General features: G+C 41.1%; 1 long non-coding RNA gene across 1 annotated transcript; it reads left to right on the top strand.

Annotated features, from left to right (window-relative positions):
- Positions 1 to 1324: 1324 nt before the first annotated feature.
- Positions 1325 to 8412, top strand: LOC132244241 (uncharacterized). The gene is made up of 3 exons (XR_009455833.1): positions 1325 to 1513; positions 3401 to 3493; positions 6971 to 8412. It is a non-coding gene; the product is annotated as an uncharacterized LOC132244241 (long non-coding RNA).
- Positions 8413 to 15166: the final 6754 nt, after the last annotated feature.

Genomic DNA, 15166 nt, shown 5'->3' with positions numbered 1-15166 from the left:
GATGAGATGGATAGTTTGGGAGACTTCTACAGTTGCTCTTCTCTGACTGTCAGAAAGAGTATTTGGTGACAGCCCCTCAACAGACAAGAAGAAATAAGCAAGCATCCACCCTTGGGTAGCCAAGGTTCATGTCTGCTAACTACAAGCCTGACAACTACTTGGCATTAATAGGGATGTAGGTTGTAGCCCTGTGCCTCTAAGGACCAAGGCAGACAAGGTGCTTTCGGTGAATCTGATTATCTTTTATTAGACCAACTTGAATACTTGAGGGATTTTTTTTTTTTCCAACTGTTTAAGTTGGTCTAATAAAAGATACCAGATTCAGCCAAAGAACCTTGAATGCCTAGAACGTAAATAGATGAGCTGTAATTGTGGGCCCAAAGGCTGAGGGTGCAGATTTTGCTTGAAAAATGCAGCTTCTTATCAGGAGCTCTCTTCAGAAATGTGCAGCTTGGATGCCAAAAGCATTTTGTTAACAGGAACATTATTAATGTGAAACTGTGCAAGTGAGAAGGTTAGAAATACTGAAGTGACTTTGATGCTTCATTGTTAGGTTTGTTTTTTTGGGGAGGTGGAGACTTTTTTTGTTGGTTGTGTTCTGTTTTCTTCAAGTGGCATTTGAGTTCCTAACTAACTTTGGGCACTTCTGACAATTTTACTTGCAATATAAAAATACAAGCAATAGTGATAAACATCCTAAATGCATTTCCAGTTCATAGGGTCAGAGTCTCAACTGGTCTATTTGAGTGTAGATCAAAATAAGGAGTTAGATTATGCTACTGCCACTCTAGGGCCTGGTTCATTGCCATGACCCAGTATTTTCAGGCCTCTCAATGCAAAACCTACACCTGTCTGGCAGAGAGAAAAGGAACTTTCTCTTAGTAAAAAGCATGAACCCTGTAGCACAGGTCACTTCTTACCATTTAATTAGTTTATTCAATGTAAGGTCATGGTCAGGATCAAGCCCAGGTTTCTTCTGTACCTTTCTTGGTGGGGTTGAAAATGATGTATATTTGTACACAAAGCAAAGCCAAAACCCAACCAAAAAAAATTTTCTGGATTTGGATCTTCACAGATGCCAAGTTAAAGAGAGGCCTTGAGAGGTAAAGCAGCACATAACAGTAATAAAAAACACACTCTTGGGTTGAAGATGTGCCTGATTGCTAATGAGCAGACGGTTGCTATGCTATTCCAGGTGCTGTTAATAAAAACCTTTCTTCCTGGCACCTGTGACCCTGAGAACAAATCCAAAAGACTCATGGGTGGGATATGTTGCCCCTTGGTAGATGTCCCAGGCAGGTAATGTAAGCCTAATGAAATAAAACCTAACCCAGAACACAGAGGGCTGTGTGGCTTTTTTTCTGATGAGTCCATCTGTGAAGCAATGATTCAGTCCTGAGGGACCTACTACATCACTTAAGTTTTGTTTGGGTTTCTTTGAAAAGCACCCCACTTCTGATTTCCACTCATTCGTGCCTATGTAACTCGCTCATTTTCGGTGTAATTTTTCCAGGTTTGTGCCCTTTTAAGTGAAAGGAGAATCAGGCTCCCTTTTAAGAAGGAAATCAGTCCATAAGACTTGCCAATATTGAAGCATATAGCAAAGCTTTATATATGGCAGTCTTCTACTGCTAATTTTTAGTTATTTTTGTTTTTGCATCATTTACAGTAAACTTTTAAAGAAGTTCATAAGGTTGTTTTGTTTTTTTTTTCTTTTGAAGTGTTTCTCTACTAAGCACCTAACTTATTTCTGCTTAAGATGACTTCCTTGTGAAGAATAAAATGTCCTCCAGTGCTAACAGAATCTGTTGTTCTTCCATAACAATTACTACTATCTAATGTGTATCTTGCAAATTAAATCGAGCATTTAACGTTTTTGACAGAAACTTTTCCTGTCAAAAATGCCCATTAATATCAATTTTAAATTTTCTGCTGCAGGATCTTGCTTTTGATACATGTTTTTTATTAGAAAATTTGAAGAAGTTCCTTTCAAAACATTTTAAATAAATAATATTTTTGTTTTCCAAATGAAAAATGTATTTGAAAACAAAAGGCATTTCTTTTTCTAAAACAGTATAAGGCAACATTTAGAATGACTGTTTTGGGATCTCAAAATAATTGTTGCTTTCTTTTCTGTCTGTGATCCCTCCAATATTTTTTTTCTGGAAAATGTTGAATTTAAATTTTCTCTTCCAGTTAGGAAGAAAAAAAAAATAATTTTGCAACTGTTTATTTCCCATGAAGCAGAAGTTCTGCCAAGCTCCTAGGTTTAATTAAGTTAATATGGGATAGTAGCAGATTGCTATCTATTCTCTTAGGTGAGTCGAGAGAGGTATTTAGTTGTGTCAGGCTTCTGCTTTCCATCATTAGGGAGGTAAGTATGTAGTGGTGTCTGTCTGGGGCATGGTTCCCCCCTGTGTTCCTTCTGCATAGCTGTGGATCCCCTTTCTATAGGGCTTGCTGGCAAAGCAGGAAACTAGATCTGAGTCTAGACACACTCACTTGTGAAAAAGAGGTTTTGCAAAACTGTATCAATCGAAGTACTTCCATTACTTCTTACAATGGGCAGAATCTATGTTCTGTTACATATAAAGCATAGAGACTGGACATCTATGGGATAGGTGACAAAAGCCGTTATATGTGATTAGTGCTGAGATTTTTTTGTATAATGAAAATGGTTGAGGATACTAAACACCTTCTTGCTTTAGAGCATTAACCAGTCTGGCTAATCCTGGCATGTACCTGGAATCCAGCGGTAGATTCTGGAGTCCAGATTCTCTGACGAGTACTTTGTCTATTTTTTAAATTCAGATCAAATGGAGTCCATCATGCTCCATGTTTTGATGTTGTTGTGTTGCACGCTCATTTGTCAGTGATTTAAATGCCCATACTTTGTGCATGCCCATGGAGAATTAAGCTTTCAGTAGCCTGTGGCTCCTGCTTTTCAGGCTGCGAAAATGTGTCCCCTTAATTATACACAGGTGTTATTATTTGTTTGATGTAGCACTTTGCAGTGATGGCCTTGAGCCAACTAGCAACACTGTTGGGGACCCTGTTTGGGTACATTATTAGTCATAAGTATTATTTTTTGTAAGTTTGAACCACTTGTTTATCCTTCAGTGAAAGCATCTACATAATTATAAATGTGAATTATTTCACACTCGAGTTAACTGAGGTGCAGAAAATTTAAGTATACTGTTCCGTGGTTTTGGTGACAGAGCTGAGTAGAAAACACAGAAGTCCTTGCTTTCAGCATCCTTTTCTAACCATTATAAAACAACATAAAAATCAGTCTTTTTTTTAAGAGTTGCCACCTGTAAAATTCAGCCTAAGCAAAATGCTAGCAAGCACTCAGGGAAGGATATTCTGATTTCATCAATGCTTTCTCTTTCTCACCCAGGCAGAGAAATGCCTCTGCAGAGGATAATACACAACATGGCCAAAGGATTAAACAGCCCAAGGACAGAGCACCATTTGTATATTCTACTACAAGGTATGCAAAGCAAGCACCTCTGTTAATCAATCTAATTTATATAATTCAGACAGCAAATTAGAGAAACAATCAAGTGAGAAACTATTGTAATTATGCAAAATCATCAGTGAACTAAGTGACAATCTGTCAACACAATTCATGTATTTCAACACTGCTATATGCAGTAATTATAGAGGGTTACCCTGGTGAAACCCTCCCATTTTTTTTTACGATGGGGAAACAAGGGGAACTGCACTTCCAGTGCTGCATTTTTTAAGCCTCACTTGGAAAGCAGTGGAAAGGTAAGATGATGTCAGTATTCATTTGGGGAACAAACCAGTGCCTATTCCAGTTAGCTAGAGCCTTTGCAATAGGCACTGGATCAGATGTTGGAAACTACAAAGTCATCTGCTGTCCAATCCTGTGTCACTGGATTCTAGCAGAGGAACTTTTGTGTCAGGAGGTCTACAGGATCCAAACCGAGTCACTAGAGCACCTTACTATTGCATAAAATGTCATTCAAAACTGTTCCAGGTGGTATCATGTGCACTGTTGGGTTAGTTTTGATACAGAAATGTGTGCTGCTCAAGTTGGAGTTGGATGAAATTTGTCATTTTTTAAGGTTTTTTTAAAAAAAACCTTAACTTTTTTGACCAAAAATAGCTTGGGCATTTTGACTTTTCTAAATGTTTTTCTTTGTTTTCATCAGCTCAGTAGTAGTTAAGGATGCTTCTAAATCCTGTGAGGCTGTAAATCACTGCTTTTTATTCACAGGGAATTAAAGGTGAAGGGTTGGGTCATTTCTTGCTTATCTATTTAGATGTAAAGACGCACATGGGAGCAGGAGGGAGGACTTCTCCTTGAGCTCTGGATGCTCATGATCAAAATATATCCCCAATTCATAAGTATGATTTAATGTAACACTCAAATCCCTTTCAGCAGTTTCTCACCTTTAAAAATGTGGCTGGACCAATTTGCCCTGGGCCTAACAGGCTGTTTCTGTTCTTCCACCTCAACGCTTGGTAGTTCCTTACTCAACGAGCAGTCCCATTAAAATGAGTAAGAACATTTGCAGTTCGAAGTATTCCTGCATGTAAATAAAGGGCAGAAGAATCGAGCAAGGACCCTGCTACTTTACTTTTAGATCACAAATTTCCTCTCTGTGGAAATGATGGAGAAAAAAATACCCCCCACTGCAAAGTTAACACAAGCTGTGATACGAATAATGTTCCCTGTAAACACTTGCGAACAGCTAATGGTATAAACAGAGGCCAAAAGAAAAATACAACTGGGGAGTAGGCCTGTGCAAACAAGGATGTATTCGATTTGGATTCCGCCAATTCGGAGGACAGTGATTTGATTCAGATCACTGTTCCAAATCGATTCGGCCAAATCAGTTTTGGACGATTCAGTGCAGATTCACAGATTTGCCCATAGACTATAACGGGGAATCACTGAAATACCTTTAGCTTGGTCATTTTTTGTTAGATTTGGATGAAAACAGCAGGGATGGTAGCCCTTTCTGAGGGCATGAGGCCTTCCAGGTTTCTAGGAGATAGGTGTAGGGGTTTCTGGGAAACTGCACCTCAAGATGCTGACAAGAAAAACTGGTGACATGTGTGACGTTGTGTGTGTGTGTTCAGGCACAGCAGGGTGAAAACTGCAGGGCTGGTAGCCCCTGTCCTCACCCTCACAACTCCACTGCAACCAGTAAGCCTCAGGCTTCTCCGAGATCTTACAGGTCTGGGCTTTCCACAGCCAAGACTGTGCGGTGGCTGGAGGTTATCAGGTGCCTCCTTCTCCTACCTGCCTTTCACCAGGGATGTTCATGGTCCTGGCATTTCCTAGGGCTGCCATGCCACCGGTGGTCCCATCCAGACCTCCCTACCCTCGCAGGGTGCAGTTTTAGGTGGTGCAAGGATGATGTGGGGCCTCCTCCTCCCCATATAGCCCCAGCCCTTATGCCTCCAAGTTCTTCCGGGCACAGGAGCTCAGCAGGGAGATGTTTTTCCCCTGCTTCTGGGTGAGAAACTAAACAGCCACGTCCAGCTCTGAGAGCAGGTCATTACATGGCCGCCCTGTCTTGCCACATGTATCGCCGCTTGTGCGGCCATGAGGCCTGCCAGGTTTCAGGCAGTGGTGCAGGGGTTTCTGTGAACCTGCACCTCAAACTGCTGAAAGCAAAACTTGTGTCACTTGTGTGTGTGAAGGGATCTGGTTGTAACCATGTCAGTGTAAGGATGTTGTGCAGAGAAGTTTCTTAGGGTCAATCTGATATCTTTTATTAGACTAACTGAAGAGTTGGAGAAATTGTTCTTTGCAAGCTTTCAGGTTTAAAAACCCTTCGTCAGACTGAGAAAGCATCTAGTTGGTGTGTGGGTGTGTGCACGTCTGTGTGCACATATGTGTATGCTCTTGCTGGACAGAAGGAATAGCAAAGAAGCCAGAGGCTGGCATGCAATGCAGGCAAGAAAGCCAGTCAGTGAGAATGGAAATGGAGGTGTCAGGGTTGAGAGAGAGGCTGGGGTAGGGGAAGGGGTATGTAGCAGGTAAAAGTAGGGAGGTACCTGGGGAGTCAGATGTCAGGCAGGTTGTAGTGTGTCATAAATGCAGTCCATACATTTCTATATCTAGGAGGTTGATGAAGTGAAGTTGATAGGTCTGTCTGTGAGAAGTGAGTTGTAAATTCCCGTTGAGGATCAGGACTGAGAGACTGGGAGATGGCACCCGTGTCACGAGTTTTGCCTGCTTGTGGCCAAAGGTGCAGGGCCCCAGAGCCTATCTTCCCCTGCACCGATCTCCTTGAAACTTGGCAGGCTTTGTGGCCTAAGGAAGAGCTACCATCCCTGCAGTTTTCACCGCACTGTGGCTTAACACACACACGGATATGACTTTTGCTTTCAGCAATTTGAGGTGCAGTTTCCCATAAACTCCCACACCTATCACCTTGAAGCTTGGAATGACTCATGCTCCCAGAATAGTCTGCCTTCTTGGCAGGTTTCATCTAAATCGGCTAAAAGACAATGAAGTTATAGTCATTTCATTGATTCCCCATTATACTCTATGGCTGAATCTCCATATCGTCTCTGGATCTTTCGAAGCGATGCAGCCAAATCGAATTGGAAAAACAATTCAGATATCTGAATTGAAACTCTGGCATCCAAACTGGCTGAATCCGAATCGAATAGTTCCCTATTCACACAGGCCTAATAGGAAATCTATAAACAGCCTCAAAAGAATAAGAAGCCTGCAAAGAGTTAATCTGTTATTGGGAATGACAACTCTGCTCGCCATCTGTTTTAGTCAAAATCGATGATAAAAACATATCACTGCTTTTAAATTAATAAATACTGTGTTAGAAGAGAAGTTGGAAGTTGCATGAAATATGGATTTGGAACTTTGGATACAAGTAATAGAGCATATTATATTGATGATGGCTTTAAAAGATTTTTCTAGAAGTGCACATTTACTTTACATTTGTTTTCCTGCTGTCCACAGATTTGCCCTAGTCCCATCACTAATATGGATGTGATTAAAAAACATCAACAACAAGAACAGATGTAGGCATGCTCAGTTGAAGGCTGAAAGAAGCCACAAACTAATCACATCTGACTTCAGCTGGGTGATCATTGGAGCTAGTTCGGGATTTTGGAAGGATTGCTTTCAGTATTAAATTCCAGTTCATTAAAAGAGAATTTTTTGCAGGAACACACACACCAGTTGTGGCAGAAAATGTTTACATGAGCCCATGTTACAAGAGAGTAAGACTGACATGTTCCTGACACAACAGCCAGGTGGTTTGGAGAATCGCCCAAGAGCCAACAGATCAGGGTTCAAGCTCTTCTGCACCTGATTTAGGCTAGAGACTTGAATTGAATTCTCTTACAACATAGATAAATGCCCTCACCACTGGCCTGGTGGTTATTTCGTGGAAGGCAGGCATGTTCCATCTTAGATGTGAGCAAATCCTTGGATGGGATTTTTTAGCTAGCTGGGACTGATTTTACACTTGGATGAGTGACTCCCGCAAAGTGTTAGCCTGCTTATAGTACATGCTAGGACCAATGGGAGTCGGGGATGCAGGATCTGTCCTGCGCTGCTTAGTGAGAAAGACGGGCACCTTGAAGGATCAGTTCCTAAAAGTGCTGGGCACTTCTAAGAAGGGGAAGAATATTAATTTAGGGGTCTGGCACTTCACTTTCCCCTTGAATCAATCCTCCCCCCACTTTTATTGCATTAGGGTCTTCCTTTCATGCCTGAGCTTTGGTGGTGTTGCCCTACACTATTAAAGAATTGCCCTGAGCCTGGCTGTATCTCAGTGGGAGGTAACTGTGCCAAAAGTTTCTAGAGAAGAGCTACCCTGCCTTCAGTGATGGGCTGATAGTCATGCTTGGCTCTTCCTTAGTGCCCTCTGTCAATATTTTTATCCTGCTTTATTGCACAATGAGGGTGTTTGATTCCTGGCCATCTGACACCTTCTGTGTCCATGCACACCACTGAAAAGGCATGCTTATGAAACACCCCAGTATCAAACCACTGCGGTCCCAGGCCCATGTGGCATTTATGTCATGGTTAGTGATGGGTGACATAGCCCCTTGCATCTAATCTAAGAGGTAAATAGTACCTGATCAGAAGGGGAGCATTTTACCTCCACTTTGTGCACAGGTAAATCCACGCAGGTTTCTAGTTTTGGGAAAGCAGGAAGCAGCCTCCCTGTGTAGATGCTTTACCTCTCCCCTTCTTGCTTATTATTTGCAAAGCCTCTTGAAGCAGAATAAAATTCAACTCAAGTATTCTTCCTATGGCTCTTCCTCTGCTCATTCTGGACCTCCAGGCTGCTGACACAATCACGAATGAATCAAGAAGAATTGGCCTGTATTTCCCTGGCTGGTTGCTTTATCTGGAAATGGGGTTGGGCAATGGGACAGTCCTACCACTTCAGTCACAACCCTGATCAAATTATTTCTAATTAATTATTTCTTGGAAAGCCAAGAAACACCAGCCCAGTAAATTCACTTCTGTAGAAATGCTTTCTTTTCTCCGTTTTGATGTGGCGCAACAGTCCACCTTTAACATGATGTATTAGCACTATATTAAGCAAGCTACCACTCTATATCCATCATTTCTGCTGTGCATTAAACCTGGTTACCACGCATTAATCATTGATGCTGTGTGTTAAGTAGAGATGCTTTTGTAACAGTAGAACCTGTTGGAAAACAAAGGGGAAAGAAAATGGGAAATTGCTTTTTGCAAGTAAGTTTAAAGTAACCTTCTTCTGGCCATATTAACCTCAACAGAGAGACTGGAAGTCTTGACATCACTTTGTGGTAGCTTTATTCCCTAACCAGTGCTGTTTTGGCAAGGCCCCCTGAGAGATTTGATAACTGTGATTCTCCTGGACATTTCATGGAAGAGCCAGCCAGGGTATATAGCAATCTGGAGTCCCCCATGAAACCATTTCACTTGGTCCTCTTATACTGGTACAGACAGGCTGTCAAACCTTGCTTGCTATTTTCCAGGTCAGATTGGAAAAGGGAGCCAACCAAAGATGATGATTAAAATATCCTAGTCAAATGTGGTGGACTTCAGATTTGCCTGTACAGTCTCAGATGGGAGGGGAAAGGCTGGGAAGGAGATTTTCATCTTTTAAACAAATTCTCCCTACAGGTTTTTGTATGTGTTGTGACTAGTAGTCACCTTCAAGCTTTATATTAAGCTGCCTGCAGTGGAAGTTTATCCAATTTAATATCACCAGGTGGGTAGATTGCAATCTTAGCTTCAGTACCTGATAGCATGAGATCAGGCTGCAAGCCCTGTGGATAGCGAAAAATTTCTTAACTTGACAGACTCGGGTCTCTGGGTTTCTTAGAGACTGCAACAATAAAAGAATACCTTGATTTAAAATATATATATATTCATATGCTCAATATTTAGTCTGCTGAATGTAATCAGGGTCTGGGGCTGGTGATCTAGTATAGGATGTGCACACTTCCCCTTCTCTGCCATAGCAATGTGGGTCTCCTGAGGTTCACCAAGCCTTGAGGGAGAGATCTGACACCAGGATAATTATTTTTTTCCCCCTGTGAGTTCACTAGTGAGCCTTAGGCCCAATTTTGCAAACACTTTCAGTTCCTCTGCATGACTGAATTCAAGATAAACGTGTGCACGAGTGATTGTGAAGTCTTGGTTTTTCTGAAGTGGAGAATCTGCTACTTTGAAAATCTTAAGATACAATAGAAGGCAAACTATTCGGCTATGAGTATATTGACCGCTTTATTGGGGAAGGCTTTATGTTCACAGCAGAACGTGTACAACTCTTAATGTGTTTTGTTGAATGACTGTTGTTTTTTTCCAAAAAACAAGTAGCTTTCAAGCCATGAAGTTGATTTTCAAATCCTTGCTTTCCTGTACAAATCTCTATGTATAACTGGACCCTTAAGAAGGACAATGAAAAATCTAAATGGAGGCACAGAGACCCTGCTGCAAAACCCACTGTGGGCAATCTCCACGCAGATCTCATTTCCCTGTTCTTTGTGTCCCCCAGCTACAGCACAGCACTTCAACATGTAATGAATGGTGAGCACAGGGGTCATCCCACCTCCTTTTTGCATCTTGCATTTTAAGGTGCTGCTTAAAACAGCACTAGTCTTGTGGTAGCTATCTGAGTCCCTAAGGAAATCTTTTGGATTCCAGGACTTCCAGGAATTGGGCCGAATCTCCTCCGAACTGAATCAGCACTCAAACCTTCAAACAGCCTTACTAGATCGGTGCTACTTCTTGTTGAAAAAAATAGAAGTGCCATTCACATTAGCAAAGGCTGTGTCCAAGTTTCCATAAAAATCCTATGTTTTTAAAGAATTTACCTTGTAAACCTCACACTCAGTCTTGCAGTTGGACCAGGAGCAAAGTTTATTATGTGTTTGTTAGTTTTTTGAGGGTTGGGAGTGGGGGTGGGGAGGAGGAAGAGGGGCCTTAAAATATTTTCATCCATAAACGAGCAGCTAAGAGATAATGGACTAGATGTGCACTAGGTCAACGCACAGCAGTTAAAACGGGTTGCTTATTTGAGGAGGCAAAACGAGGGGAGCGTGGTGATTTACAGAACTGGCTGGAAAATAGTTTCCTTTCTGTGACAAAGTTTGTCATTTTGTGGGGGGTGGGAGACTGAACTCTAAAAATGAATTTTTTGATTCTCAAAGCCCTTGTCATGTCTTTTGGGAGCTGTCAATCAACTGCTTCATGTTCCCATAGGGTATTGTGGTCTCTCATGCTAGTTACGGCAAGAGATGTGCCCAAATCATATACACGTACCAAGTGCAACAAGTCCAGCAGGAAGGGGTGAGATGCAGAGGTTTCAGAACTAGTTTTGTGTTTGTTTGTTTGTTTGGTTGGTTTGTTGAGTGGTGACCTTCAGTAAGGTTTTGAGTAAGCTTTGAGTATGGCCTCATGGCATATGTGATGTCTTGTGCACGGTATCCTTTTAAATGAACCCATGGGTGATCAGAATACCCCTTATGTAGTGGGTGCATGGAAATTGGGAGCTAAAGGATCAGGCTTGTGATGCCATCAGCCTATCATTAGTTTCAACTTACTGGCAGGGCTTAAGTGAGCACCCGCAGTAATTATGAATGTGGGTCCAAGTTATAGGGAGAGAAACTAGAAGATCAGTCTGCAAAATGTTATAATCTCCCCATAAAATTCATCACTGTCATAAATAAATCATTGGTTATTGATTGTCAGCGTCCAGCCAGGATGTTCAACTAGACAAATCCCCACTGTAAAGATCAGCAAAAGAATCATTGCAGCATCTTCATGGGGTGTGATGAATTAAGATCTGTGCTCAAAGCATGATTTGGGGCTAAAGGACAGGAGCCGGGTGTCTCAAGAATCACTTGGAAGTTTCATTTAAGGGCTGTCACCATGTGAAGGTCACCTGAGCTACTGGTATGGATGGCTGCCAGACGGCAACAGCTGCTGAACGATGCAGAGCAAGTTTAAAGCTCCTTGTTTAGGGCAATGTAAAATTATTGTGGGGTTTTTTTTTTCTTCAGTCTTGAGATATTATATGTAGTTGCTTTCAATCTTAGGAGCAACAAAAGTAAGAAACAACTTTATTTTAAAAACTCACTTTATAGTTAACTTCCTATTGATTTTTACCTGTCAGGACAGGGTTAGTATTACCACCATCATTATTATGGGTTCTTAAAGAATCCCTGTCAAAAGGGAGTAAGCAGCAATGTGTCTTCAGTATGCTGAAGACAAATGTATTCAAATATATTGAGGACATATACTCCTCTTGCTAGTCCATGCTGAAGGTCAAAGATACCATTTATCTAGTAGTGGTACTTCAGTGATATAGATATAAAACTGTCCCTGTCTCTGTAACTCTGTCTATGCTGCAGTCACACCTTCACTTGCATAGCCTTTTTTCTGGTCAGGCAAAGCTGTATTTCATTAAATATTCTGACAGGCTCTAACCCGGGCTCTTTTTTAAAGCCATAAATTAGCAATGCCTGCTAAGTACACACTCGCATTTAAGCACTTTGCTGAATCAAGGACTAAGCACAGTGGGACATCTTGAGACTCACCTTAAAACTCCTGGGAATTGGAATTCAACATTTTTGGATTGGCATTGAACATCATATCCAGGCTTTGATAAGGCCAAGGACTGTGCAAAGCATTTATCTTCCTGTCAGATACACTTAACATTTATTCTTCTCTAAATACTTCTCTGCCTCAGAAGACATTTTCCTTTTGAAATGCCAATGCATTTGATGCATCTTGCCTGTTTGCACACTGTAGCTACATAAGCAGTAGTTTTCAGACTCCTGCTTTCAAGAAGCTGGAACCAACTTCCAAGGGAAGTGGTGCTCACCTCTACCCTGGGGGTCTTCAAAAGGAGGCTAGACAGCCACCTAGCCGGGGTCGTTTGACCCCAGCATCCTTTCCTGCCCATGACAGGGGGTGGGACTTGATTATATTCTCAGGACCCTTCTGACCCTGGAAACTATGAAACTATAAGGCCCAGCAGTTGTGTTTGTGCAGCTGGACACATTTCCAGTGATAGACTGAGGTTCATTTTGGAGGTCTGCAAGCTGGGGGGGTTCAGTCCTTCCTTTAGCAAAGTCATGAGGAGATACGAACAGATGGTGGCCATGTGTGAAGCAGTCTTCCAGTGAAAAAATTACCAATGTGAAAGCAACCCTGAATTCACAAAGCCATTTCCATCCACTTTATGATTTTTTTTCTTTTTCCTAATCCTCAGCTACGATTCATCACAGTGAATGTTTTGTCCAGCATTTTACTTAGAATATTTTTTTTTCTTATGAAAAGATTTTTTTTTCCAGCAGTGGGGGGAAAATAAAGCCAGTAGATACATTTCATGTCACTCCAGCAGCATGTCCTTTCTCCTTCACATGTCCCTTTCCCTTGAAAATTGTTGATGTCATACTGATGTTGACATTTGTTAATACTGACATGGGTTATAAAATTGATGAATATGCTGGGTTACTGAAGGCACACGGTTGTTTTAAAATAATGATTTGCAGACACTATTTTATTTTTTCATTGAATGCTGGCATTTTCCCAAGGGGTTTTTAAAATTGCCGAGCTGGTTTTATGGGAATACAGCAGGCTTCTCGATGAACAATGTAATTTTAGTGTTTATGCAAAAGGAATTATTTTGTATAAATCTACTTCCCACAAGGTGCATGGGTCTATCCAGCAGGAATTAGACGTTTGGCTTTAAATGCTTCCCTTGTCAGCACCAGAAGAGGAGCCAAAGATGCAAGCTAGTTGTCAAATAGGTTGATATTTTCTTGAAAAGTTGTCATTGCATTTTCAGGGCGGGAGGGAAAATGTGAAATTACAAACTTTGACAAAAAATTCAACCTGATCCAGAAGAAATTAAATAGTACTGTGATTTGTCAGCATGGAGGGCCCCTCAAGTTGTTCATGATCTGGTTATTAACTACAGTGGGTTAACCTTTCTTGAAACTCAGAAGTGTTAACATTTAACAAATTGTGCATTTAAAAAAAAAAAATCTTTTTCCACTAGCTAAATAGAGAGAGGGAAATAGGGTGGGGGAATTGTAGAAGAGGAAAGGGGTAGGGACAAAAACCATTCCCCACCACACACACACACTGAAAAGCTGGAAAAGGCATGAACATTTCTGCTGGAAAATTTATACTCAGATCTAGGAGTGAAACTCACTGGTAATTCAGCCAGGCAGGCTCTTTGTGTTTTGTCTGCCCCACATCTTCTACAAGTTATCAGAGCCCCGGACCATTTAGTATAACCAGTCTGCCATTTCTCCAAGAATGAAAGCATCCACTTTGAAAGACAGTGTACAGCTATGTTTGTATGTTAGCATTCGACGCCACTCTTTATTTGCTGCATCTGCTTAGATCTGAGAAGATTTATAGGACTTCTTGGGAGCCATTGTATTTTATATGTGGCAGTCACTGGTTGCAACAAGGAGCAGAACCAGTCAATACGCAAGAGAGACTTTGTGGTCCAAAAAGAAAAGGAACATATTTTAATGCTTAAATGTGATTTTCCCTACAAAACTCTCCACTAAGTTGAGCTCATCTCTTCCCAGACCCACGAGCAAAAAAAGATTTTTTATTTCAACAGAGCTCAAGATCAGGTAGGTTTTCCCCCCAATCTGCAGGAGGAAATCCCTTAACTATGATCAGATCCTTTTTTTTTTTTTTTTTTTTCCAATAGACACTCACAGAAAGAGAGACAAGTTTTACAGACTGCTTGAACTTGGCCTAGACAAGAAGAAAATTACAGACAAAATCTACTGCTTTTTAAAGTTAGCTGTGCATCACAGTGGCTCATTTAAAATCTCCAGGGTTTTTGCTGCTGTTCTTGTTTTCTAATGAAGGTGTGACCATTTGTTTGATGGTACTGTGTGGTTATCCCAACTGACACCGTGGCCCCACCTGTTGCTGAGTGACACATGCAAACTTCCTTAAGAATAAATTCATGTTATAGGCATTAACCTGAATTGAACAAGTAAGGGAGAAGGGGCAAAGGTGAGGAGCCAAGGCATGGACAAGTGAAGTATCTTGCCTTAGTTCATCCAAAACATTGATAACAGAGCCATAAAGTGAAGCCAGTGCCAGTCTGATTATCATCTGAAAAATTCACCAGTAGTTGAATTAAAGGAGGATTGTATTTTTTAATGGAAATGGAGTTAGTGTTAGGGACAACATGGCTGCAGGGAAGTCAGAAAGTCTGTGCCTTAACTCTTTCCCAGCTTGCACTCCTTTATGTCTAGTGTTTGTAGTAACAGATTTGTCTTTGGCTCACTTGTCCTCATTCTGATTTTCAAAAATGGCAAACACATTTATGTCAATGGGAATTGCTGAGTACTTAATACTTGGAAAATCAGACTGGTTCTTTAGGAGACCTAATTATAGTTTGTGTGGGGAAAGAGCATGGCAGGGAGTGAAAAGCCATTTCAGAACAAGAAATGGAAACACTCCAGTCTGATAATGCGGAAGTGGGACATGTTTGCATCATCAACATCCCTCCTTACAAGTTCTTAAATGCAATGTTGTCAAAACTGACACATTCTTGTAGAAAGCTTTTATTTCAATGACATGACATTTTATGATGGAAAAAATATTTTGTCAGAGAATTTTTGACCAATTTTATAACTGATGCTTTACTGCCTCTAATTC

The sequence above is a fragment of the Alligator mississippiensis genome, chromosome 11, assembly GCF_030867095.1.
Source record: "Alligator mississippiensis isolate rAllMis1 chromosome 11, rAllMis1, whole genome shotgun sequence".
In the NCBI taxonomy this organism is placed as follows: Eukaryota; Metazoa; Chordata; order Crocodylia; family Alligatoridae; genus Alligator; species Alligator mississippiensis.
This window is presented reverse-complemented; position numbering and strand designations above follow the sequence as displayed.